This window comes from Chiloscyllium plagiosum, unplaced genomic scaffold, assembly GCF_037043375.1.
Source record: "Chiloscyllium plagiosum isolate Xiang-an unplaced genomic scaffold, Cpla_swu_hap1 HiC_scaffold_1, whole genome shotgun sequence".
Lineage (NCBI taxonomy): Eukaryota > Metazoa > Chordata > Chondrichthyes > Orectolobiformes > Hemiscylliidae > Chiloscyllium > Chiloscyllium plagiosum.
Window position 1 is genome coordinate 49,411,119 of NW_028270139.1, and position 26,937 is coordinate 49,438,055.

General features: G+C 43.5%; 1 long non-coding RNA gene across 2 annotated transcripts in view; it reads right to left on the bottom strand.

The window, feature by feature from the left end:
• LOC148152114 (uncharacterized) overlaps positions 1 to 26,190 on the bottom strand; it is a 96,611-nt gene extending 70,421 nt beyond the window's left edge. The window contains exons 1-2 of one of the 2 annotated variants that reach the window (XR_015757883.1): positions 26,088 to 26,190; positions 24,141 to 24,261 (exon numbers count right to left, since the gene is read on the bottom strand). This is a non-coding gene — a long non-coding RNA (uncharacterized LOC148152114). The remainder of the gene's footprint in view (positions 1 to 24,140; positions 24,262 to 26,087) is intronic. The other variant, XR_015757889.1, reaches the window with a different exon arrangement.
• Between the last annotated feature and the right edge of the window lie 747 nt (positions 26,191 to 26,937).

Consider the following 26,937-nt stretch of genomic DNA (forward strand, 5'->3'; position numbering starts at 1 on the left):
ACCTTTGAGACAGACTAGTCTTGAGTTAACATCTAATTTGAAAACCAGCATCCTAGCAAAGCAATCTTCCCTCAATTGTGTACATAAGTGCCATCTAAAATGATGCGTTCACATTTCCCAAGTGTGACTTGAATTTAAAACCTTTGATTTAGGAATAAACATGTTAACATTAAACTAAGTCTGAAAACAGAAGGTGAAAAAAGACAGTCAATGGCAAGAGGAAGGTGACCAATTTGCTCACTGCCATCATTTTAGTCCAAATGAAAATTCTTCTCTCCTACTCTTCATTCATCTGACCTTCCCGGTTGTGAATATAAATAAGTTTGATGGGGAATAGGCACGGGGTGGTAGGTGGCATGAACAGAAGTGCTCCAGATAAGTCAGAGATGGCAGATGGAACATCCCCTCCCCCACCCCCACTTTTCCCACCACTCCACTGAATGGAGCCTGATGTCTTTCAGAGAAGAAAAGCTTTAACCCTTTGAGTGTGATGATTCTCAAATGCAGATAGGGTTTCTCACAGCACTCATTCACTCATTCGAAGACACATGAACAAAATGGTTATTATGAAGGTTTTAGTAGACACATTAGATTTCCTAGAGTCCCAAAAGTCATTTTAACTATGAGTTCTTGGGATGGTAGCTGAAAGCATTGCAGGTCGGTTGATTCTCTCCTGGTTCACTGAAGACATTGGAGATTGAAAGTTCCTGATGTTGATCCATAAAACAGCAAATTTTCACTTTGCTTCATTTGAGGTTTTAGTCAAAGCTTTCTAACGAAGATGTGATCTGCAGGTAACAGAATAGCCCCACATTTCAGTCTGTGGTTAATTTGGACACAAGGTTTTTTGCCTCTCTGTGAGAAATCTCCTCCTGTGCTACTGACTGCCCTCAGCTGCTCAAGATCTGAGTCAATAATGTACTACCATAGGCCTGTTTCTGTCATGTGACCATGGTTTAAATTGTCCACAAAAATGGTTCCTGATCAGGAATGTAAAGGTGCCAATGTTCCTTTCTCTCCTTTGAGAGAGATGACTGGTGATGGTTTAACCTGAGGGTCAACACGCCTCAGGCGAGGGAAGAGGTTAAGAAGAGACCTTCCTGGCAGGCTCAGCTGGTGTAGGAGTTGAAGCCACAATGGGTGGCATCTCCCTACATTGCAAACTATCCACTCAGCTAACTGAGCTAATAAGGTAAAAACAATGACTGCAGATGCTGGAAACCAGATTCTGGATCAGTGGTGCTGGAAGAGCACAGCAATTCGGGCAGCATCCGACGAGCAGCAAAATCGACGTTTCGGGCAAAAGCCATTCATCAGGAATAAATTGATGAAGGGATTTTGCCCGAAGCGTCAATTTTGCTGCTCGTCGGATGCTGCCTGAATTGCTGTGCTCTTCCAGCATAACTGAGCTAATAATGCTAATATAGACACACAATGGGACTGAATCTCAGCCATTTGCACCTCATTTGTGACTGAATGGTTTTCCTTCAGACTCGTATTATGGGATTTCCCTTGAAAACACAACGTCTGGGGTGGCTATTGTAAACCTTTTGTAAACATTTAGAGAAATTGTGTTCTATGTAAATAATAGCTGTAAAGTCTGTTGGAGAGATCCATTTAACTTTTAATATTTTGACGAAGGAATGCCCAAAGGGTTTATGTCTCACCAAGATAAGCAGAGTTTTTCTAATCTTAGCTGCTTCAAGTATTATTTGCAGACAAGTTGGAAGGTCATCTGATCCCTGGACCTCACTTCATGTCAAGATAAATTGTCAATTTTTTATTTCATTTTTCTTAAAGTAAAGTGTCTATTTTTTTCTTAACTTTTCTGACATAATCAAGTGGGTGTAATATAGTCACAGGAAGAGCTAGAGGGAGGCGGAAATGAAGTTCAGCTGTTGGGTTGAACGGTAGTTGGGTAATGATTTCCGGGTTTCTGTTATGAAAGAAAAAGGAAACAACATTGGAATCACATGAGGAGTTCCTATTTTTATTCAGGGTTATGAATTGTTACTTCAGCCTGCCACTAGGGTGGCATGGTGGCTCAGTGGTCAGCACTGCTGCCTCACAGTGCGAGGGACCTGGGTTCGATTCACACCTTCGACCACTGTCTGTGTGGCATTTCCACACTCTCTCTGTCTGCGTTGGTTTCCTCCCACAATCCAAAGATGTGCAGGTCAGGTGAATTGGCCCATAGTATTAGGTGCATTACTCATGGGTCTGGGTGGGTTACTCTGGAGAGCTGGTGTGGACTAGTTGGGCCTGCTTCCATACTGTAGGGAATGTAATCTAGTCTGTGCAATTTTACTTAAGTGTGAACATCATATTGATTCAATGAAGATTTTTTTTGGTAGTACTAATACCCAGTATTCATTTTATTTTGCGTTGGATACTGCCTTGTCTCCAGAAAAAAACTAGGTAACACCTTCCCTTTCTGAAAGAAGAGCAGAGACTTTGGACTATTAAAAGTGAGGAATTGAAGGCAGATCTCTACATGCTGGACATTCTTACTCTGATGTCCTGCCTCTCCCACACTCATTAAGGACTAAAGCCTAGTATGGTTATTATAATGAAGGGATGAGTGCAACTTGTGGATCTGAGCACTTTGGAAATCCAGCTGCTAGGATGAAAAGGAATGGTTTATCTCTGCATCACACATACTCATCTAATAGTCATCATCTCGTCTTCCCTGGCAAACCAGGCATTAACAACTGCCTAATGCAAGAATAAACAATAAACTGAAATCATGTTGATGAAATTGCTCTTGGAATAAGTGAATAAGATAAAAGAAATTAAGCACCATCATAACTTTCTAAGCTACTGTCTGGTTTCTTGAGGAAATTTGCGTATCACCGTACAGAATGTTCCAAAAACATTCTGTTATGAAAGAAAAAGGAAACAACATTGGAATCACATGAGGAGTTCCTATTTTTATTCAGGGTTATGAATTGTTACTTCAGCCTGCCACTAGGGTGGCATGGTGGCTCAGTGGTCAGCACTGCTGCCTCACAGTGCGAGGGACCTGGGTTCGATTCACACCTTCGACCACTGTCTGTGTGGCATTTCCACACTCTCTCTGTCTGCGTTGGTTTCCTCCCACAATCCAAAGATGTGCAGGTCAGGTGAATTGGCCCATAGTATTAGGTGCATTACTCATGGGTCTGTTACAAAAACTACTGGACTCCAGGAAGATATGTAAGTGAAATCTTCTGGGCCTATCCTTGAGAAAAATCCATAAAAGTCCTAAATTGACAAGAAATAAGAGTATCATAATGATACAAATGTTTCGACTTTACGGTTCTTTCTCGAATCAAATGTAACAAGCAGCTTTTCCTTAGTACGACACTCCAGTTTCCATCTCTTGCTGTTCACTGTGTACTATGCACCAAACTTTCAGACGGGAATTCCCAGATCTCGAGAATGTGGCTGATCCCAGGTGTTATGAGATCATCAGCTGGCCTTCGGGATGTCTCCAACCTCTCCCCAGCTAGTTAATTGTTTTTAAAGTGTCACTACTTTTATGCAGAAAAGCTTGGCAGTCGTTTTGCTCACAGTAAGTTTTATCATGGGACACGTTAGTTTAAGACATCAGAGAACGCTGTCTTTCTTCACATTCTGCAACCAAGCATGTATGCTGTACTCAAAAAGTGGCCTTACCAATGTCCTATAAGGCTGTAACATGAAACCCCTATTCCTGTATTCAAAGCTCTGAAATAATTGCCCATCCTAAAGAAAAGTATTCAATCTCTTGTCACTGCATTAAAGTGTCAGCATAGATTATTTGGTCAAATTCTAGTGCGGGGCCTTGGAAGGTTATGATTCAAAGACAGGTAATCCAACGTTTTGTGAATTCTATGTCCATGCTCCTTGGCAGAGGTAGGAATTTGTACAGCAGACCAACCAATGCACCCTGCATTGTACATGTCCATCAGTGTTCTTCTGTGTGCTGTCCTATTGAGATCTGCATCTGAGTCCCCTGAAAGAAAGTTGTCAAACAAAGAGACTTAGTGTGTAGGTACATGGTTCCTTGAAGGTGGTGTCATAGGTAGGCAGGGGTGTTGAAGGAGGTATTGGCATACTTGCCTTCATCAGTTAGAGCTTTGAATACAGGAATTGGGATGTCATGTTACAGCTTTACAAGACCATTGGTAAGGCCACATTTGGAGTACAGCGTGCACTTCTGGTTGTCTGCCATAGGAAGGATGTTGTTAAACTGGAAAGGGTGCCAAAAAAGATTTACAAAGATGTTACCAAGACTGGAAGGTTTGACTTTTTAGGCAAGGCTGGAAAGGCTGGGACATTTTTTCTCTGGCCTGTAGGAGGCTGATGGTGATCTTATAGAGGTTTGTAAAATCATAACTGAAAGAATGGTGGATGCTCTAAATCAGAGACAAAAATAGAAATTGTTGGTAAAGCTCAACAGGTCTGGCAGCATCTGCTACTCCTCAGTGCATTGGCCCATCTGATCAAGATCCTGTTGTAATCTGAGGTAACCTTCTTCACTGTCTACTACACCTCCAATTTTGGTGTCATCTGCAAACTTAGTAACTATACCTCTTATGCTCGCATCCAAATCATTTATATAAATGATGAAAAGTAGTGGACCCAGCACCGATCCTTGTGGCACTCCACTAGTTACAGGCCTCCAGTCTGAAAAACAACCCTCCACCACCACCCTCTGTCTTCTATCTTTGAGCCAGTTCTGTATCCAAATGGCTAGTTCTCCTTGTATTCCATGAGATCTAATCAGTCTCCCATGGGGAACCTTGTCTATTGCCTTACTGAAGTCGATATAGATCACATCTACCGCTCTGCCCTCATCAATCCTCTTTGCTACTTCTTCAAAATCTCAATCAAGTTTGTGAGACCTGATTTCCCACGCACAAAGCCATGTTGACTCTCCCTGATCAGTCCTTGACTTTCCAAATACATGTACATCCTGTCCTTCAGGATTCCCTCCAACAACTTGCCCACCAGCAACATCAGGTGCTCTGGTCTATAGTTCCCTGGCTTGTCTTTACCGCCCGTCTTAAACAGTGGCACCACGCTGTCTGAGTGATTGTTCCTCAGAACTGGAAAAATCATGATGGGCATAGATAAGGTGAATGGCCATGGTCTTTTTTCCAGGATAGAAGAGTCCAAAATGAAAGGGTGTAAGTTTAAGATGAGAGGGGAATGATTTAAAAGGGACCTGAGGGGCAATTATTTCACACAGAGTGTGTGCATATATAGAACAAGCTGCCAGAGGAAGTGTTGGAGGTGGGTACAATTATTACATTTAGAAGACATTTAGACAGGTACATGATAAGAAAGGTTTAGAGGGTTGTGGGCCAAACATAGGGTAATGGGACAAGTTGAGTTTAGGAAATCTGTTTGGTATAGACGAGTTAGACCGAAGGTTCTGTTTCTGTGCTGTATAACTCTACAACTTTATGTGGTATTGACAATCAGGGATTTTGCCCATCATCACAAGGTGGAAGAGAAGCAGCAGTCTGGTATATGGATGTGAATGTTCCTCATTGCCCAGACGCTGCAGCAGTGCAACTACACTACAGGGAGCCAGCAGTTTTCATCATGCCATTATCTGGCTCCATCCATGAAGAGGTTGGTGGATCCTATGGAGAGCTGCATCTAGCATCCTCAGGGACTGCTGAGTACATACCCACACCTAAACTCCACTGGCCCAGTTATTGGTCCTCAAGACCAAAGGCTTGGTGACTGGGTACAGGGAACTGGGCATTCTGTCCAGGTGCTTCTTCAGAAGGAATCAGGGCAGTGCCAGGAGGTACCCAGCTGGTGGTCCCATTAGTCTGTATTTGGCCCATATCCCTCTAAACCTTTCTTATCATATACCTGTCCAAATGTCTTCTAAATGTTATAATTGTACCCACCTCCAAATCTTCCTCTGGCAACTTGTTCTATTTATGCACTACCCTCTGTGTGAAATAATTGCCCCTCAGGTCCCTTTTAAATCATTCGCCTCTCACATAGGTCCCTCATATGTCTCATCTCAGGACACTCCAGAAGACGCCTGGGCACCTTGCTTGCTGCCCCCTGACTCTCGGTAGTTCAAGCAGAAGCAGGTCTACTAACTTCTGACAAAATGACCCTCAGTATGTTTGGCCCTGTCCAGACACAAATGCACCCAGCTTCACCCCACCAAACTTCAAGGTCAATGGGCTCCACTGCAGGATGTGCAGGGATTGCACTAAGACATGGTGGAAGGAGAAGGAGAAGGAAGGCACTTTGGTGGTGTGGGTGCCCATGTACTATACATCAAGTCACACAACTGCAGAAAGTTAATGCTTTTGCAAAACATCTGTTTGTTTGAGTTTCTGTGCAGCCCTGAATATGTGTGCGTCTCTTGCCTGCACCATGCATTGATGTCTAGGCTGAGAGCCTGTTGTGTCTGTAGAAGCAAGATGAACTGGCCATAAATAGAGTGATGGGTTCTGCAAGCTACATCGCCTTTCTTGATCAAACATACCTATTCCTTTTCAGGTCACTGCGTGCACGTGCTGATGTGAATGAAATGGTCAGCAATGGTCTGGGACAGGGAGGTGCACAACATACAGGAAGCATTAGGGGGTTCGAGGTCTGTCCTGTGCATAATTTTCTTACCCTCAAAAGGGCATCCCATCAGTGGGTCCTGTAGCTTCCTCACTCACAGCTTGAGTTACATACTTTACCTACTGATGGTGTGGTTCCTTGCAGCTATTTCCTTTCACATTGCGTAATTTCGATTACCGGCATAGTGCAATGCAACAGCAAACTGTCTCCTTGTCGGTGAGGCTTGGAGCATTTACATCACCCTCTCCAAGTACAGTACTCCTTCCTGTGAACCCCACAGACTTCGCACTGTTGCACTAATCACATGGTCTAGCAATGAGCCAACAGGATCAGAGAAAAGGGGCCACCCAAAAACTGCTGACAATTGGAAAGGGCAAAAAGACCAGAAGGACTGCTGATCCAGGCAGGAGATAAAGGAGGAAGCACCTGCCCTCGATTCATATATTCACTGTAAAATCAAGTAACGGATGGAAGACAGCCCAATGGGTCAATGCCGGGTTGCTGCAGCAAAATCCACCAATTATGAACAGATACATTTGGATGATATGGTCAGCCATACTAAAGATCATTTAAATATTAGTGAAGTTTGGAACTTTGGCGGTGTAAACTTCGGAGACCAACAACACGTCAAGAGGAGCGCCCTTCGAATGAGACTAAGGAACAGAACCATGTAAGAGGGATTGACCGTGACTGGCCAGTACAGTCTGTCCTCAGTCGTGGGTAGTATATCTCTATCAACATATGAGCAGATATGGGAAGTTTTGATGTTGTAAACTCAGTAAAGTCCAGTTGTGCTAGTGTTATTACTGATATCCACTGGACCCTCCAGGATGGGGGTCTAACTGCACCTTCCTGGGTATCTACCCAATTCATCTACATGAGCATGCACCTATCCACCTTTGTACCACAGCCCCTGGTGTAAGAGATGACCATGTCAGCAGCAGTCATTACTGTCCCTCCCACTTGAAGCTGGGGTGCTCCTGACTGTGGATGACCCTCTCCTAGATTACACCACTAATATCCACGATTCCCCATATGCCCCCTTCACAAATAAAATTGTCGCTTTCACAATACAGGGAGGGTATCACAACACTGAAATCATACAGAAAAGTGTTAACCATGCAATACTTGGTATCAGCTACAAGGAAAGGCTACAATAGCTAAAATTGTTTACATCCAACAAAAGAGACTTTCTTGAGGCATTCAAGATCCTTAAGAGTATTGACAAGTTAGATGCTGAGAAATTGTTTCCCCTGATTCTGAGAATGATAAGGGGCATTGAAGCTCAGAAAGTGGATGGACAGTTCAGGTTGGAAAGTGTTGAATGTTTGGAATAGATTGCAGGAGAAAGTGAGGACTGCAGATGCTGGAGATCAGAGCTGAAAATGGGTTGCTGGAAAAGCGCAGCAGGTCAGGCAGCATCCAAGGAGCAGGAGAATCGATGTTTCGGGCATAAGAAGGGCTCGTGTCCGAAACATCGATTCTCCTGCTCCTTGGAATAGATTGCAGTTTGGAATGGACTACAGGAGGCAGTATGAGTAATTTTTAAAAAGTTTGTTGATGTGGCTGGATTAACTGGGATTTTTAAAAGAAATTGCCTTGGGTGTTTAACTCCTCTTTCCACTCAGCATGTTCACATAATGGATAGATTTTTCTGTCGTCATTATCTCTACTCCAAATTGCCATCCTTTCTTCCATTGGTATCCCTTCATCCTGGACATACCTGAGGCCTGCAACCCAAAATTGCTCAAGGTATGTCTGCAAGTCACAGAGTTCATTTGAAGTGAGGCCCAATGTTAAGTAGGCTGAGGGTCAACCTGTCCCAGCAAAGGGATTGATCCTCCTGTCGCTGGAAGGATTCATAACATTCATCTTTTTATCCCTGTGCTCAGTATATCTAGAATAATATCAAGAGATTTAAGGAAAGTTTAAAAGGATTAAAACTTCAGTACATGTGGAATAATCCACTTTTAACAGCATGGTGTCAACAACAAACTAAATTACAAATGAATGCTTAACATAGAAAAATCATCATCCATGAGTAATGGAGTCAAGAGTTGATAATTCAGTTTTGACACAGTTTGAAAAATATATAATTTTGGTCAAATTAATGGCTTAGCCAGCATGTGATATATGAGAATTTCATTTCAAAATAAAAGATTTGAATTTTGTGCAGTAAAGATTACTTGGTTTTCTTGCATGGAATGTGCTGTGTGTTGAGCCTGTGTATATAAAATGGGTTAACTGGTTTAGGGAGGTTGGTGTTTAAAAAGATAGGGACTGTATGCTTTTCATATATGTTTTGACCCATTGCAATTTGCCATTTTATTGCAATTACCCCTGACTCAGCACCTTGGAACCTCCTTGGTCACATTAGTGATCTCTTGCATCCCTATCCCTCAAGCACTACAGCAGTTCAAGAAGGCAACTCAACACCATTTTCTCCAGGACAATTAGACGTGGGCAATAAACGCTAGCCTTGCCAACAATGCTCACATTACATGAACACATCTTTAAAAAGTAGGGATGTAGACTGCTCATGCATGACCTGAAGGAACTTATTATTTCTGGACCAGGTATTTGTAAGAACAATCCAAAACTAATTAATTTGCCTTGTTTTCTTCCTAGAATATTATAACTTCCTCAGTTTCAAATATTTATTCAGTCTTTCCTTAAAAGATACAGTGGGCTGTGCCTCTGTCTTGTCACTGCTGCAAAAACATCCAAAATATCAGTAATCTGACTGTGGTGTAATGAGGTTCATATTCATCGTGGTGAAGGAACTCATCCTGTGACTCTGACATCAGTTTGAAAGAAAAGACCAGTCTAGAATAAGCATATGAGGAGACAGGTCTTCGACACCACGCTAAAGAGCTGTATTTGTTAACCTGTTATGTACAGATATAAATAAGAGAATTTTACAGAATATAACATGTTGAAGAGCCTCATGAATGAACAAACAGCATAAGGGAAAATAACTGTGATCCTAGATTCTCCAGACTGGTATCTCAGTGTCTAGATTAGAGTGGTGCTGGAGAAGCACAGCATATCAGGCAGCATCCGAATCGACCTTTCGGGCAAAAGCCCAGTGTGCATCTAGCAGTGCTAGCTTAATACAGCTGATAATGCCTGGTGGCAGCTGGGAACAATAGACCCTCCAGAACTAAGACCTGAAGTCTATAAACAGAGTCCAATAAACACAGTTGCAAGTGGAAGGTTCTGAAGTCAGGGCAGGATCTTGGAAGATCGAAGGTGCAGCTGAGAGAAAAACTTGAAGACTCTCAAGGCAGGCTGAGACCTGGAAGTCTGCAGAAATATGAAAGGTTATGCCAAAAACGTCGATTTTCCTTGGATGCTGCCTGACCTGCTGTGCTTTACCAGCACCACTCTCTCCACTCTGATCTCCAGCATCTGCAGTCCTTAGTCTGCAGAAAATACAAAAGCTGGAAAAAAAGAAGACCACAGTGGAGGCTGATAGAATTTAAATTCAATTAATGAATCTGGAATTTACAAAGAAAAGGCCAATATCAGTCGTGTGTTTGTGAAACTACTGTTGATTGGTGTAAAAACCCAGTTGGTTCATTAACATTCTTTAAACTCAGGACCCTACAAAGTCTCATGGCATGAGGGCAAACATGGGCATCAGCTGAAGCATCAGTGCTGCTGAATGTTGACTATCATTTGGAATAAGTATTGAGGGTGGCACGGGTGCAGAATATCTTCTGAGTGGCAGGTTCCAATGTTCATGACCAGGAACTAAGTAGCATCACTCCTGACTGGTCTGGTTGGATTCTGAAGGACCTAGCTGCCAGGCTGGGTCTTCAGTAAGTGGTGAGGGAATCAACAAGAGGAAAAAAGATACCTGACTTCATCTGAACAGTCTACCTGCCACAAATGTATCTCAGGAAGAGTGACTAGTACGCAATAATTACGAAGGTAAATTCCTAACTTCTCTTTGAAGATATTCTCCATCATGTTTTGTGGCACTATCACTGTGCTAAATGGTATAGCTTTTGAATGGGTCTAAAACTCAAGACTGGTCATCCATGAGAGCTGTGAGCCATCAGCAGAATTGTACTCAAACACAATCTATAACTTCAGGGGCTACATTTCTCCCACACTACCATTACCATCAAGCCAGGGGTATACAGGGGTTCAATGAAGAGTGTAGGAGGGAACAGCCTATCTAAAAATTAGTTGTTAACCTGGTGAATCCACAACACGGGACTACATGCATACCAAACAGTTTAAAGTGCTAGTGATAGATTTCAGAGATTCCACAAGTAACAGGTCAGATCTAAGATCTGCAGTCCTGTCACATGCAGTTCTGAATAGGGGTGGACAATTAAACAAATATTTTGAGGAGGAGACTCCACAAATAATCCATCCTCAATACTGGGGGAGGCCAGCACATCAGTGCAATGGATAAGCCTGATTGAAGTCATAACCAGCACAAAGAAAGATGGTTGTGGTTGTTGGAGGTCATGTGCAGGAATTCCTCAGAGTAATGCCCTGGCCTTTTGGCTGCTCCATCAATAACCCTCCCTCCATCAAGAAATTCAGAAGCAGGGGCATCTGCTGGTGACTGCACAATGTTCAGCACAGTCGCGACTCCTCAGCTATTGAAGCAGTCCATGTCCAAGTTTTGTATGATCTGGTCAACATCCAGGCTTAGGCTGACAAATAACAAGTAACATTTTGTGCCATACTAGTGCCAGGCAATAACAATTTCCATGGTGTTACCATCATTGAATTCCCACAATCAACATTGTAGGGTTACCATAGACTAGAAACTGAACCAGATTCATCATACAAATACTGTGGCTTTAACAACTGGGCAGAGGTTCAGAATCATAAGACCATAAGTCAACTTAATCCTGCAACAAGTAACTCACTTCCTGACTACTGACAACCTGTCCATCATCTTCAAGGCACAGGTCAGGAGTGTAGGTCAGCAGCTCCAACAACACTGAAAAAGTTTGAGGACTGACCAGCCTGCTTGATTGGCATCATATCCACAAGCACCTACTCCCTCCACCACCAGTGTTCAGTAGCAGCAGTGTGTGCTACCTACAAGGTGCACTGCAGAAATTCATCAAGGCTTCCTAGACTTCACCTTCCCACAACCATGACGATCACCATCTAGAAGGACAGATTCTGAAGATACATAGGAACACCACCAATTGCATGTACCCCTCTACGTCATTCACTATTCTGACTTGACTCGCTGTTCCTTCAGTATCATTGGGTCAAAATACTGGAACTCCCTCTCTCCAAAACAGCATTGTGGGGTTACCTACAAACCAGGGACTGCAGTAGTCCCTGAAGGCATCTCATTACTTCCTTAGTGATGAGCAATTAATGCTGGCCCAATTAGCATGCCCTTAATGAATGATTATTATAATAAAAACTCTTCTTTACTTGTTATGGCCTACATGTGACTCCAGGCCATCAGAAGTCAGTATCTCTTACATTATAGCAAGCCACTGGCTGTAAGCAATCACTACAAAGTCAAAAAAAGAATTAAATCAGATGAGCCATCCCCATCAACCAAGGCACCATAAATGACATGTGGCAAATGCAGTTCTGTCGGCCCTGAAAAATCTTCTTCATTGAACCCTGATGGCTTGTGCCAAGTCAAACAGCAGCCAGACATGGTCATTCTCACAGAATCATACCTTAGAATAAATATTCCAGGCATCAGCGCCATATTTTGTCCCATTGACAGGAGACAATCTATTCCATATAAGAGACCTAAGGTGATGGCACATAGTATAGAGTCATGATGGAATTGTTCTAACAGTCTTCAGCATTGACCCCGGACCCATGAAGTCTATGGTATCAAGTCAAACTTGCACAAAGAATCTTCACACTAATTACCTCATCCTAAACCCCATCTCCTCTGCTGATGAATTGATTCTCCTCCATGTTGTACACTCGTTAAAAGAACAGACAAGGGCATAGAATCCGGGTACTTGAAGTTAAGGGGTGGGCTGTTTCTTTAATACCAATCCTCAAATGGGCATGGCAGTTTCACTACTGGCTGAGCTGCTGGAGTCCGAAGGGTCATAACTGCTAGGCTGGTTCTGCTTCAGATGGTGTGGGAGCCAACAAGCATGAAAAATGTTATTCTTACCTGTCGCAGATATGTCTGTATGTCCATGACAGGAATTATAGGAATGACCATTGTGCAAAACATATGGAGGTGAAGTCCTGGCCTCATATTGTATGTATCCTCCATTTGGTCTGAGGCACCACCATAATGAAACTGGGATAGATTTTGAACGCATTCAGGTTCCTGAAACAGGACAGCTATAAATTTTATTCAATTACAATCTGCAACCTCATGGGGCAGCATACCCCCTATTCTATAATTACCATCAAGTTGGTTCAATGAAGAATGCAGGAGGGCATGCCAGGAGCAGCAGGCATATCTGAAACTGAGGTGCCAACCTGGTGAAAGTACAACACAGGATCATTGAATTCTAAACAGCAGAAATGGCAAATGATAGAGTTAAGTGATCTCATATAGTGCTGGATCCACTACTTTTCATCATTTATATAAATGATTTGGATGTGAGCGTAACAGGTATAGTTAGTATGTTGGCAGATGACACCAAAATTAGAGGTGCAGTGGACAGCGAAAAAGGTTACCTCAGATTGCAATGGGATCTTGATCAGATGAACCAATGGACTGAGGAATGGCAGATGGAATTTAATTTAGATAAATGAGAGGTGCTGCATTTTGGGAAAGCAAATCTTAGCAGGACTTATACACTTAATGGTAAAATCCTAGGGAGAGCTGCTGAACAAAGAGACCTTGGAGTACAGGTTCATAGCTCCTTGAAAGTGGAGTTGCAGGTAGGTAGGATAGTGAAGAAGACATTTGGTATGCTTTCTTTTATTGGTCAGAGTATTGAGTACAGGAGTAGGAGGTCATGTTGCAGCTGTACAGGACATTGGTTAGGCCACAGTTGGAATATTGCATGCAATTCTGGTCTCCTTCCTATTGGAAGGATGTTGTGAAACCTGAAAGGGTTCAGAAAAGATTTACAAGGATGTTGTCAGAGTTGGAGGTTTTGAGCTATGGGGAGAGGTTGAATAGGCTGAGGCTGTTTTCCCTGGAGCGTCGGAGGCTGAGGGGTGACCTTATAGAAATCATGAGGGGCATGGATAGAATAAATAGACAAAGTCTCTTCCCTGGGGTGGGGGAGTCCAGAACTAGAGGGCATAAGTTTAGGGTGAGAGGGGAAAGATATAAAAGAGACCTAAGGGGCAACTTTTTCACACAGAGGGTGGTACGTGTATGGAATGAGCTTCCAGAGAAAGTGGTGGAGGCTGGTACAATTGCAACATTTAAAAGGCATTTGGATGGGTATATGAATAGGAAGGGTTTGGAGGGATATGGGCTGGGTGCTGGCAGGTGGGACTAGATTGGGTTAGTCAGCATGGACGAGTTGGACCAAAGGGTCTGTTTCCGTGCTGTACATCTCTATGACTCTATGACACAACAGACAGATCAGGTCTAAGTTCTGTAGTCAATTACAATAAGAAACAGCTGATGTTTCAGGAGACTGCAAAGGCTCTGGGGTCATCGCAAACACACAGTGGCAGCAGTGTGTACCATCTGCAAGTTCATTGCAACAACTCACGAAAGGCTCCTTTGACAGTATCTTCTTAATAATGTAAAAACAAGGACTGCAGATGCTGGAAACCAGAGTCTAGATTAGAGTGGTGCTGGAAAAGCACAGCAGGTCAGGCAGCATCCGAGGAGCAGGAAAATCGAGGTTTTGGGCAAAAGCCCTTCATCAGGAATTCCAGCACCACTCTAATCTAGAATCTTCTCAATGCATGAACTACCATCTAAAACAGCATGGCCAGCAGGTATGTGGGAGCTCCACCTGCCTGGAAGACCCCACCAAGTAAAGCATCACCCTAACGTAGAACAATCTCACCATTGCTCCACTGTTTCTGGGTCAATCCTCCCTTTCTGACAGCACTTTGGGTGTACCCACACCAAACAGAAGGCAGAAGCTCAAGGTGGCAGCTCACCACCGTCTACTGAAGGCCATTTAGGGATGGCCAATTAGCTGGGGCAGCACAGTGGCTAGCACTGTTGCCTCACAGCACCAGGCACCCGGGTTCGAGTCCCACCTCAGGTGACTGTCTGTGTGGAGTTTGCACATTCCCCCTGTGCCTGTGTGGGTTTCCTCTGGGTGCTCTGGTTTCCTCCCACAATCCAAAGATGCGCAGGCCAGGTGAATTGGCCCTGCTAAATTCCCCGTAGGTGTGTTAGTCAGGAGTGAATATAGGGTGGGGGAATTGGTCTGGTTGGGTTACTCTTCAGAGGGTCGGTGTGGACTTGTTGAGCCAAAGGGCCTGATTTCATACTGTTGGGAATCTAATCTGCTTTTCCAGCTCTAGCTTGTATAAGCAGGTCCCATGAACACATATACAATGAAATGAACAAAGGTGCAGGCATTGCCACAGAACTCAATCACATCAACAATGCTATGACATAAAGATACAGCAAAATTATTAATAGCTATTTGAATTGGGAAAAAGAATGGACTGCAAGTGTAAACTCAATAAATCCTACAATGTTAATGTGTAATTTTAGTTATTAACTCATGTAGCCTTTGATTTATTAAGCAGTGAATTTTCCCTTCAGCAGCAAGCAACCAGGAAGCTCAATTGTACATGTGATCTATACCTTCCACAGGCTCAATGACTCTCTTTAGGGTGGGATTTCATAATTTGAAGACAAAGTGACTGAAAGTATCATAAGCTTCATCAGATACCCACTGTGATAATGTATATTTTAGTTTTCTTTCACTTGAGCATCTAAAGACCATTGTCCCAATGTGAAATCTTGCCTGCTGTGAACTTGGGTACACAGGGAACTGGGTCTGGTAAGATTTACTGTAGGGTAGATCCAAATTGCCAATACCAACTGATACTGTTGGATGAAGCTGTATATCTTTACGTATGTATTTGCAAAATTATCTCTTATTTAACAACGTCATTGAGATTAGGGCACTGTATTACTTAAGTGGTAATAATTCGATAGTGATTTGAGAAATTTCGCAAATTGAGCCACCAGGCTCGAAAGAATGGCTTTGCACAAGAATTGCAACAAGTACCAGACATGACCATCATTTCAATTCTTTAGGAACAAGTTAAATCAAAATTAAATCTAAGAGCATAAGATATGCCTCAAATATTAGAGGTCACATTCTGAATTTTGTACTGCCAGCAAGCAACTTCACTCCTGATCTTCCCTCCCAACAGCACTTTCAAATGCACAAGCACAAAATGGGAATAATAAAAAAGAAAGATTTGCATTTATATAGTGTTTTTCATGATCTCGGAATGCTGTAAAATGTTAAACAGTTGCTAAATTACATTTGAAGTCCGGTCAATGATAGGGAAGCCTGATAGTCAAATCTGCAAACATCAAGTTTCCACAAACTGCAACTAAATAATGACCGGGTAACTTGTTTTGTGATTTTGATTGAGGGATAAATATTTGCCAATTGATAAATCCTGTGGTCTTTTCCTAAGTAGTACTATGAGCAGAATTACATCAGCCGAAAGATCAAATGTGGACTTGGTTCGATATTTGAAAGACTATCTTCAGCAAATTAACACCTCCTCAGCACTGTATTGGGTTCTCAGTCTAGATTTTTCTGCTAAAGTCTCTGGAGTGGGATTTGAACACCTAATCCAGGAGTAAGTATTAAAGGTAAGTAAGGTAAAGCTGACAACCTACATCTGTAGTGTTGTCCCATTTTATTTTCTCATGGTTCTCCAGTTCTGAAGATGGGTGACTGGACCCAAAACATTAACTCTGATTTCTCTCCACAGATACTGCCAGACTTGCAGAGATTTTCCAGCAATTTCTACTTTTGTTTCGGATTTCTAACATTTGCAGTTCTTTCAATTTTTATTTTCTCACAGTGCAGACATGGCAAAACTTGAACTTCCCATTTGACAAAAGTGTTATATTAAGCAAAGAAGTCTTGAAAATGTAGCCAGTAATTACCACAGGAAATGTTATTAGATTCATAATCTGATTTTGTCTATTGATTTTGTTATGCATCATTGAACCATTTACTTTTGCTGATTTAGAAGTTTTTTCTGAGTAATTTAGGTTTTATTTCACAGTGATGCCATATCTAAAGTGTCGGTTGGAGAAATTCTCAAAGATGGCTTAACATAATTTTCCAGCATGTGACATTTGATTCCAAATTGCAGCCATCTTTGTCTCCCTGCATGACAGACTCTCTTCCCAAACCAATATCTATTTCCTTGATCTGCCCTTCTATGACTTTACCATCCCATTTTCCAGCTTCATTCTCCCCTCCAACTCCTCCTTGTATTTTGATTTGGTTTGATTTATTGTTGGTACATAGACCTACGTATGGTGAAAAGTTTGTTTTACATGCAGTGCAGGCAGATCATAACATACAAGGACACATAGATCATAGTGTGATTGAACAGAGTGAGGCATACAAATCTACAGCTGCACAGGAAGTGTACAAAAATAAGATCAACATGAGTTTTGAAATCTGAGTGATCCATTCAGCAGTCAAATAACAGCGGGGAAGAAGCTGTTCTTGAACCTGTTGGTAAGTGTGTGTTAAGCTTTTGTATCATCAGCCTGATGGAAGAGATTGAGAGAGATTATAATTGGGGTGGAAGGGGTCTTTGACAATGATGGCTACCTTTCCACAGCAGCGAGAAGTGTAGATGGAGTCTGTGGTTGTGACTCCATGATGGTCTGGGCTGTGTACACAACTTTCTGTAGTTTCTTACGGTCCTGGGCAGGGCTGTTTGGGGGCGGCACAGTAGTTCAGTGGTTAGCACTGCTGCTTCACAGTGCCAGGGGCCTGGGTTTGATTCCCACCTTGGGCAACTCTTTGTGTGGAGTTTGCACATTCTCCCTGTATCTGCATGGGTTTCCTCCGAGTGCTCTGGTTTTCTCCCACAATCCAACGATGTGCAGGTCAGGTGGATTGGCCATGTTAAATTGCCCATAGTGTTAGGTGCATTAGTCAGGAGTAAATATAGGGTAGGGGAACAGGTCTGGGTGGTTACACTTCGGAGGGTTGGCGTGGGCTTGTTGGGCCAAATGACCTGTTTCCATACAGTAGGAAATCTAATCTAATCATACCGAGCCATCATACACCCAGATCGAACGCTTTCAATGTAAAAGTTGGTGAGGGTGCTCATGAACATGCTGCATTTCCTTAGCCTCCTGAGGATGAAGAGATGTAGTTGTGGCTTCTCGCATCAGTGTGAGTGGACCAGGACAGACTCCAAGAAGTTGACACTTTTGACCTCTTCCACCTCAACTCCATTGCTGTAGATAGGGGCGTGCCCTCCACTCCACTTCCTGAATTCGATGATCACCTCTTTAGTTTTGCTGACATTGAGGGAGACATTGTTATCCTTGCACCATGACACCAAACATTCTCTTTTCTTCCTTCATTCTGCCCTTTCTTTGTTTGATATCCGGCCTACAACGATCCCATCGTCAGCAAACTTATAGATGATGTTCTGACGAAACATAGCCATGCAGTTGTGAGTGTCTAAGGAGTACAATACACATCCTTGTGGGATGCTGGTGTTGAGGATTATGGTGAAGGAGGTGCTGTTGTCAATCTTTACTTATTGGGTCAGCAAGTAAGGGATCCAGTTGCAGAGGGTGGAGCAGAGACGGAGGTCACAGAATCTGGAGATTAGTTTGGTAGGGATTATCGTGCTAAAGGCGGAAATGTAATTAATAAGTAGAACCCTGATGAAGGTATCCTTATTATCCAGATGTTCCATGGACTAGTGTAGGACCAGGGAAATGGTCTCTGCCGTGGACCTGTTGCATTGCTGGGCAAATTGCAAGGGATCGAGGCAGGCTGGGAGACTAGAAATGATGTGAGCCATCACTACCCTCTCGAAGCACTTCATAATTACAGTAGTCAGAGCCACTGGGTGGTAGTCATTAAGGCACGTTGTATGAGTTTTCTTTGGTACTAGGATAATGGTGCTCATCTTGGAGTAGGTTGGGACTTCAAATCGCCGTGAGAGGAGGTTAAAGATGTCTGTGAATACTCCCACCAGCTGGTCCACACAGGATCTGAGCGCATGGCCTGGGACACCGTCCGGGACAGTCACTTCCCTTGGGTTCACTCTTAAGGAGGACGATCTAATGTCTGCAGCAGGGACCGAGGGAACTGTTACATCCAAGGCTGTTGGGGCAGCTGACACTATTCCATTGGCATTCTGCTTGAATCGAGGGTAAAAAGCATTGATCACATCAGGGAGAGATGTGTTTTTGTCTGCTATTCTGTTCTGCTTCATTTCATATCCTGTCAGGTCATGTAGGCCTTGCCAAAGGCAGCAAGTGTCCATGTGATTTGTTTGGACTGTAACTTAGTCCAGTAGTGCTTCTTGGCATCTCTAATGGCTTTGCTGAGGTCGTCTGTCTTGAACACCACACACCTGGTCTTCAGTAGGCAATGGATTTCCTGGAGAAAGTGAGGACTGCAGATGCTGGAGATCAGAGTTGAGAGTGTGGTGCTGGAAAAGCACAGCAGGTCAGGCAGCATCCAAACAGCAGGAGAATCAATGTAATTTCCTGGTTCATCTACGATTTCTGTTTGGTGAATATATGGATTAACTTTTTTGGCAGAGGTGGGTACTACAGATGCTGGAGATTAGAGTTTAGATTAGAGTGCTGCTGGAAAAGCACAGCAGGTCAGGCAGCATCCAAGGAGCGGGAAAATTGACGTTTCGGGCAGAAGTCTTTCATCAGGAGTGACATTTTTGGCACGGAGTCCTCTGCACACTTGGAGTCTGTGACAGCAGTAGTGTATGTGTCTAGGTAGGCTGCTAGATTCTTGGATATAGACCAGTTCACTGATTCCAAGCAGTCCTGCAGAATCCCTTCCCCACCTCAGACCAGCACTGTCCTACTTTATGTACTGAGTCCTCACCTTTCTACATCTGCTTGTAAGTTGGGAGGAGGAACACAGTGTTGTGAGCTGAGTTTCCGAAGTGCATTTAGGGTATGGAACGGTTGTGTTGGTTGTGTAGCAATGGTCAAGTATGCTCAGCGCCCTGGTAGGACAGGAGATATATTGGTGGTATTTTGGTAGCACCTTCGTAAGGTCGGCCTGGTTGAAGTTGCCAGCTATGATGAATAAGGCCTCAGGGAAATTCGTCTCAAGTGTATATGTAATGGTATAAATTTCATCCAGAGCTTTCTTCACTTCCTCCTGAGGTGGTATTGTAATGATATTCTTGTGCTGTTATATATAACACAAATAAGGATACCATTTACTTCAAGATCTCTGGTGGGTTTGTGGCCAGCCAAACCACTACAGACATTACAAAATGGTTTCGAGATTCAGTTTATGTTCACTGTGCGACAATGCAGAGTTATCATGGCTTCTGGTTAAATGCCAACATGCAGATACAAGTTTCTTACATCACGCTTATAGCAATAACCAACATCTTCTTTTGTCAAGGATGAGTCTTGAAGGCCACAAGTGAAAACACATGAATGCTGGGTAGTAGCAAACCTTGTGCAACAGAGATATAAATTGTAAAATTTGATGAAAGCAAATTACTGCAGATGCTGGAATCTGAAACCAAAAGAGAAAATGCTGGAAAATCTCAGCAGGTCTGGCAGCATCTGTAAGGAGAGAAGAGAGCTGACGTTTTGAGTCTAACTGACCCTTTGTCAAAACTTTGACAAAGGGTCAGTTAAACTTGAAACATCAGCTCTCTTCTCTCCTTACAGATGCTGCCAGATCAGGCATAAAACTTGATGGTTTGATAAGGCTTTAAGATTTTTTCATGGTATTCTTGGAGATGTAGAAATCATCCTTGCCTGTTCCTGTTGGTTATTGTCCTGCTATTCCATCACACTGCTGTAATTTGGGTGTTCTCTTTTACATTCTCTGTGCACCATTGGTGTACTGTAAATTTATCTTGGTTTCTTTTCCTTCTCAAAGTTATTCCATTTTATGTTAAACGCTCTTTGGGTATCTCTGCAGATAACCATGTTTCTATTGTGGAGTATGTGTGACTCTGAATCCGACATATAGTTGAGGTGGTTCTCATCGTTGTGTCATTATCTTCATTCTCTCTTGTTCATCGAGAGATGTGTTCTGCATCTCAGAAATTTTAGATATGTGGTGACTTGGCAAGATAGTTTTCCTTGCCTTCCATACATGGACTTTGCTAGCGATGGTAATCCCATATCCCATGGTGTAGCTCTGAGGAGTAACCTGCCAACACAAGAATCTTGATTCATTGTGTTACAATTTAGGAGGAGTGATATAGCAGAGTGAATCATTTGCTTAGTGCGATAGTTTGTTCTTGAGTTATGTGGCAGAACACCTTATAGTTCATGCCCCATTTCACAACATATCCCTGAAAGGTCTGAGGAAGGGTCACTCGAACCGAAATGTTAACTCTGATTTCTCTCCACAGGTGCCACCTGACCTGCTGACCTTTCTCAGCAATTTCTGTTTTTGTCCCTGAAAGTTTTGCCTGTATTCAGACATGATTTCCTTCAGATCACTGAAAAGACTGAATATGGCATTCAGTGTTTCTGTCATGGAGATACTCAAAGTGTTCTTTGCCTGTCTGACAATAGGAAATTTGGAGAAATAGCTGATGGTTCAAGATAAATTTGTTGGTACATAGTTTGGTGGGAATTTTGGACTGACAGAATCTTATGAGTGTTTGGCTAATGGTTCTGGTAAGCCTTGTGCAGTCTCACTAACCTTTCTGTGTCACTGTTGATCCTTGGCCAATAGACTGTGTCCTGGGCCGGCCTATTACCTGTCCATATATCATTGGTGTGTTTTGTGACAGAATGTCCTGGCAGAGAGCTCTGGTAACAAGTACATGTTTTCCTTTGAAAATTACACCTCATGAGATACTGAGGTCATTACTATAGGGGCAAAAGCAGATGATAGCTGACAGTGTCTTCTTCGTGATGTTAGGTCATCTTTCAATGCTAAACTTTCACAGTACCTTCAGTTGTGGGTCTCTCACTGTTGTGATCGAAGTTGGTCACAATTCCGTTGACTAAAATGCAATAGATTGATATTAGCACAGCTTCCCACTTGACATCCATGATTTGTAAATGCAGTAGAATATTAGCATCCTTTTCTCAGGTTCAGCAATCTGCTCAGTATATCCAAGATGATTGTTTCAGTACTAATTTTGTAGCAGACATCAAAGTCAGATGACTGTACTTTTACGAAGAGATACTGCAGTTAGTGTGGTGCACTTGTCAATGGTTTGTGCCAGATCACTTTCAGTGGCCTCTACAGGGGACTACCGACTAAATAGTGTGTGGAATCTTGTTTTTATATATTTTCATTCATAGGATGTGGGTGTCACTGGCTAGGCCAGCATTTATTGCCCTTAGGGCAGTTAAGAGTCAACCACATTGCTGTGGGCCTGGAGTCACATGTAGGCCAGAACAGGTAAGGATGACAGTTTCCTTCCCTAAATGACATTAGAGAAGCTGATGGATTTTTCTGACAATAAATTTATGGTCATCCTTAGCCTCTTAATTTCAGATTTTCTTTTTTTTATTAAATTGACATTTCACCATCTGCCATGGCAGGATTTGAACCCAGGTTCCCAGGACATTATCTGGGGTCTCTGGATTAAGGGCTGATGATGAAGAGCTTTTGCCTGAAACGTTGATTTTCCTGCTCCTTGGATGCTGCCTGACCTGCTGTGCTTTTCCTGCTCCACTCTGATCTAATCTCTGGATTAATAGTCCAGTGATAATACCACCAGGCCATTGCCTCCCAACTGGTTCACAGTATGATGCCAAGTGGGTGGAATCTTTCCAGGCTCTGACCAATGTGGGCCATGGTGAGAATGTCAGATCTATTGAATGGGATAACCAGCAAGGGGCTTCTTGAAGCAATGAGAGGACTGCATGCATTGGCTTTCCCTGATCCTAACTTTATTAATATACAGTATCATATTCATCAACACCTGGACAAAAAGGAGATACTGAGAATTCCCGACATGAAAGTCAGTATGGTTACCTCCTTTGGATGTCCATCTTGGACACACAGCACCAACATCATTTGGCAGCAATTACATACGAACCCACATCCAGCTATTTTAACGCTTTACTGTAGAGTGCATCAGCACATCTCATTTATGTTCTGCTGCAAGGACACTTTGAGCACAGAAACAGATATCCACCTCATGAATTTGACCAAGGAGCTCTCATGGCTGCTGCTCGCTCTCTTAACTCTTACCTTCTATGCTCACATCTTTCCTGCCTCGGCCTCCCTATTTGTGCTTTGCTCTCTCAGGCAGAGCTTAATGGCTCACAATGTTTCTGCTTGCCTTGCTATCTGGCACAGACACAAAGCCAGGCACCTTTTCATGGTTTCCAGCAGTGACCAGTCAAAAGAGGATCATGATGTTGGACATCACTGTTCAATGTCAGTGTTACACCTGCACCATGTGTCAGCACGTATCTGCCAAAGATACTACATCAGTTTCAACAAAACAGCCATGTCTCAAAGACTAAGGGGAATAGTCCTCAGTCCAGTCAATTGAGACACCCTTCAGGCTTCCAGGCAGTGGGCTCTGGCACAATAAATCAAGGGCAGTCTCCAAGTTCAGTCCAGGAGCGATCAAATGCTCAGAGTGATCAGGGTCAGAAGTCAGTAACACTATAGTCCAAGAAGTGTGTCATGGTCAGGCCTGTGTGTCCAGAGAAATCAATTCATGGAATCACAGAAAGACATTTAAGGAATAGGAAGATATCAGTGAAGAGTCCAGTCACTCATCGTTCAGGACTGTCTGTCTCAGTCCCTCAAGGGAGTAGGTATGGTTCATCCCGAGAGTCCATCCAGGTGTCAGTGCTGTGAGTATGAATCTAGGAAACTCGAATATGGAGACTGGGGGCAGAATGATGGGATGTAGAGGGGTAACGGTTGTGAAACAAGCAACTCAATATATAAGGAGGGAGACAAAGCCATAGAGTCATACAGCATGGAAACAGATCTCTTGGTCCAACTTGTCCATGCCAACCAGACTTCCCAATCTGACCTCATCCCATTTGCCAGCACTTTCTCCATTTCCCTCAATACCCTTCCTATTCACATACCTACCCAGATGAAGTTCAAATGTTGCAATTGTACCAGCCTCCACCACTTCCTTTGGTGGCTCATTCCATACACGCACCACCCCCTGGTTCTTTTCAAATCTTTCTCCCTCACCTTAAACCTATGCCCTCCAGTTTTGGACTCCCCATACCCTGGGGCAAAGACCTTGGCTATTTACTCTATCCATGCCCCTCATGATTTTACAAACCTCTATAAGGTCACCCCTCAGCCTCCAATACTCCAGGGGAAAAAGCCCCAGACTATTCAGCCTCTTCCTATAGCTCAAACTCTCCAGTCCTGGCAACATCCATGTAAATCTTTATTGTGCCCTCTCAAGTTGAACATCATCCAAGTGCAACCAGAATTGCAGAAGCCTAGCTTCCACAAGGGAACAGTACACCACGATACCTGGCATGTTAACTTGATCTGTCAGGGCTGAAAAATGTGTTGCTGGAAAAGTGCAGCAGGTCAGGCAGCATCCAAGGAGCAGAAGAATCAACGTTTCAGGCATAAGCTCTTCTTCAGGAATCTGTCAGGGGAAGGGTAAAGTGAAGAGAAAAAGAGTTATATTATAAAGTTTATGGGTTTGGCAGGGAAGACTACCAAGATGGGAAGTGTACATTTTGGGCTTTACCAATACTAAGAGGGTGAACCTGAGACTCACTGCTTGAGGAGTGATCGCTGTTGCTTCCCAGTCACAAACTTGCAATGGAGATGAAAATGACTGTGGACTAGCTCAATGTTTCATTCTGTGAAGAAGGGGACTCTGTTGTCAAATGGCACGAGGCTCTTACAAAGTACAATAGGGTTACACCGAGAGCCACACATTGAGGCTGAAACATACTAGTGAACACTGTGAGCTAGATGAACCTTAGGCATGAGCCTGCAGTATGCAGTCCAAATCCTTTCCCCAAACACTCCTGACCATATCATATAACATTCTGAATCAAGCTCTCTGATGGCTGCATCACACAAACAATGTAATAGGGCCTGGAGGATTCACCTGACTTGTTAAGGTAGCTATCACCTTCCATGTCACCACAGCCTGCACTAGGCAGGGCTGCCTCACCTCACTTCGCTGAAGATACTGAGACTTTGGACTCTCGATGGTGTAGTTGCAGCTGGACAGACATTTGATCCTGCAACTGGTGATGTAAAATATCTTAACAAATGTGATGACGCATCTATTATTATCTGTCACTGGCGCCACTTATGTGCCTTTGCAATGTCTTCTTCTTTCTTTCCCTCCCGTTATGTTTTAATGCGGTGCCTGGTTAAGCAGCTGGGGAGGAAATTGCCTGTGTTACCATGGAGACTGTTGGCCTGGGAATTTTGGTTTGACAATTCCCGGGGTGGCTGTGCCCAGAGACTCTTGTCATGTTGAGTGCATCCTGCTCAGAGGCAGGCATTTCCTTCTGAGCTTGAGCTCCCACAGCAATGAGGGTGACAGGCAGGGTGGGGGTAAAGGGTCTAGCCCCCTCAGGCGTGCCCTGAGAGGACGAGTCTGGGAGGAGCTTGCATGTGGTTCCTACTCCAGTTGGGTGTCGACTGGCACCACCCATTCACTTTGTGAGGAATGGGCCCCTAGAGTGGTGTGATGTTTCCACATTGAGCACTAGTGACTCGAGTGATGAAGTACAGGTTTGTGTGAGCATCCAGCAGAGCCTACTGGACCTGGCTCTCCATGGCAACCGCCAAAATGTCCACAGAGTCAGACGTCATGCAAGTCTGTGCCTGTCCTTATGTTGCTGCTACTTACAGGAGATTAAAGAGAGAATGAGTTGTGTACAGGGTGTAAAAGTCCATGGCTGTTAACAATACATTCAAAATGGGGGCAATGGGAGAATATGCAGCAATGGACAATGTTTTGACATGGCAGGACACAGATGTGTTTCCACAGTGAGGGCCAAGGTGCTGTCTTCACAAGGGGTGAAGAGCCAAATATTTGGTGGCTCTTCCCAGCTCATGAGAGGTCATTTTCTCTGGAATGAGACAAAGGCAGCGATTGAGTGTGTTGAAAGTGGTTGGCAGAGCTGATAGTGCTGGTGGAGGGAGTTAGGTATAATGTGTGCCAAGTGAGTGATTAGGAGGCCGTGCAGGATTGTGTGTGTGTGTGTGTGTGTGTGGTCTGTCCGTGTGTGTTTGTGTCTGTCTGTGTTACTGTTTGTGTCTATTTGTGTGTATTAATATTTGTGTGTGGGGGGGGGTGGGACGGTTTGGGTTGGGATTGAGAGTGAGTAAGGGAAGATACTACATCAATAATGAGAGGGTACAGCACAAGCCTCAGAGAGAGATGGGTGCAGTAGGACATATGGAGTGAGTGTGACATGGCAGACAGAAGATGGTGGCACTTACCCTGGCAGAGCAGAGAGTCATTGACTTTGCTGGGCATTCCTCTGGACTGTGAAAATGGCACCAATCTGCATGGCAATCTTGGATCAGGCTGGTATGGTCGGTTATTGTGGGCTGGTCCAGCAGAAACATATTCGCATTTGTGAAGAAAGCCTTGTGCTTTTTGTACTTATCTGCTTCTGTTTTCTGAGCTGTGGGAACTTCTAGATTGCTGCTGTGTCTTGTTTACTGCTTTTGACCTTAGACTTTGAGCTTTAATGGCTCTGTTTTACATCTTTCAAAAGGAAAATGCCAGCTGCACACCATGTAATCAAGTTCAGCACTATCTATATGTAACACAAGGGCGGTACGTGGATTCTATTTGCTTGAACATGTCTTATTTTCTGCAAAGATGCAGTACAAGATGCTGTTGCACTGGGAAAATTAAGTGCAAAGTGCTTCAGGCAAAAATATCACAAAGGATATCCATGCCTTATTCCGGGAGGTTCATGGGAAACTCCTGCAACACTCGCTCTGACTCAAATGTGGAGTGGATACACAAATGAACAAAGTTCATCCCATGCACAATACACAGTGCTGACTGACCTAATCATTCATCCTTGGCGGGACACTGGAGCAGCTCAAAGATAGGCACAGGAGAACTTTAGGTTTTAAAAATGGTTCCAGGAGCAGCAGATTGCATCTCCCAGACAGAGTGTAGAATCTCTGATCCTCTCCCATTGTGTTTCAGGCCTCTCCAGGGTTGGCATTACCCCAACCCCCACTCCACACCAACATGCTGATTGACTTAGCATCATAACTAGTCACGATGGGTGTACCTCTGTACATTGCTGTAGTGATGTATTTTGCGCAT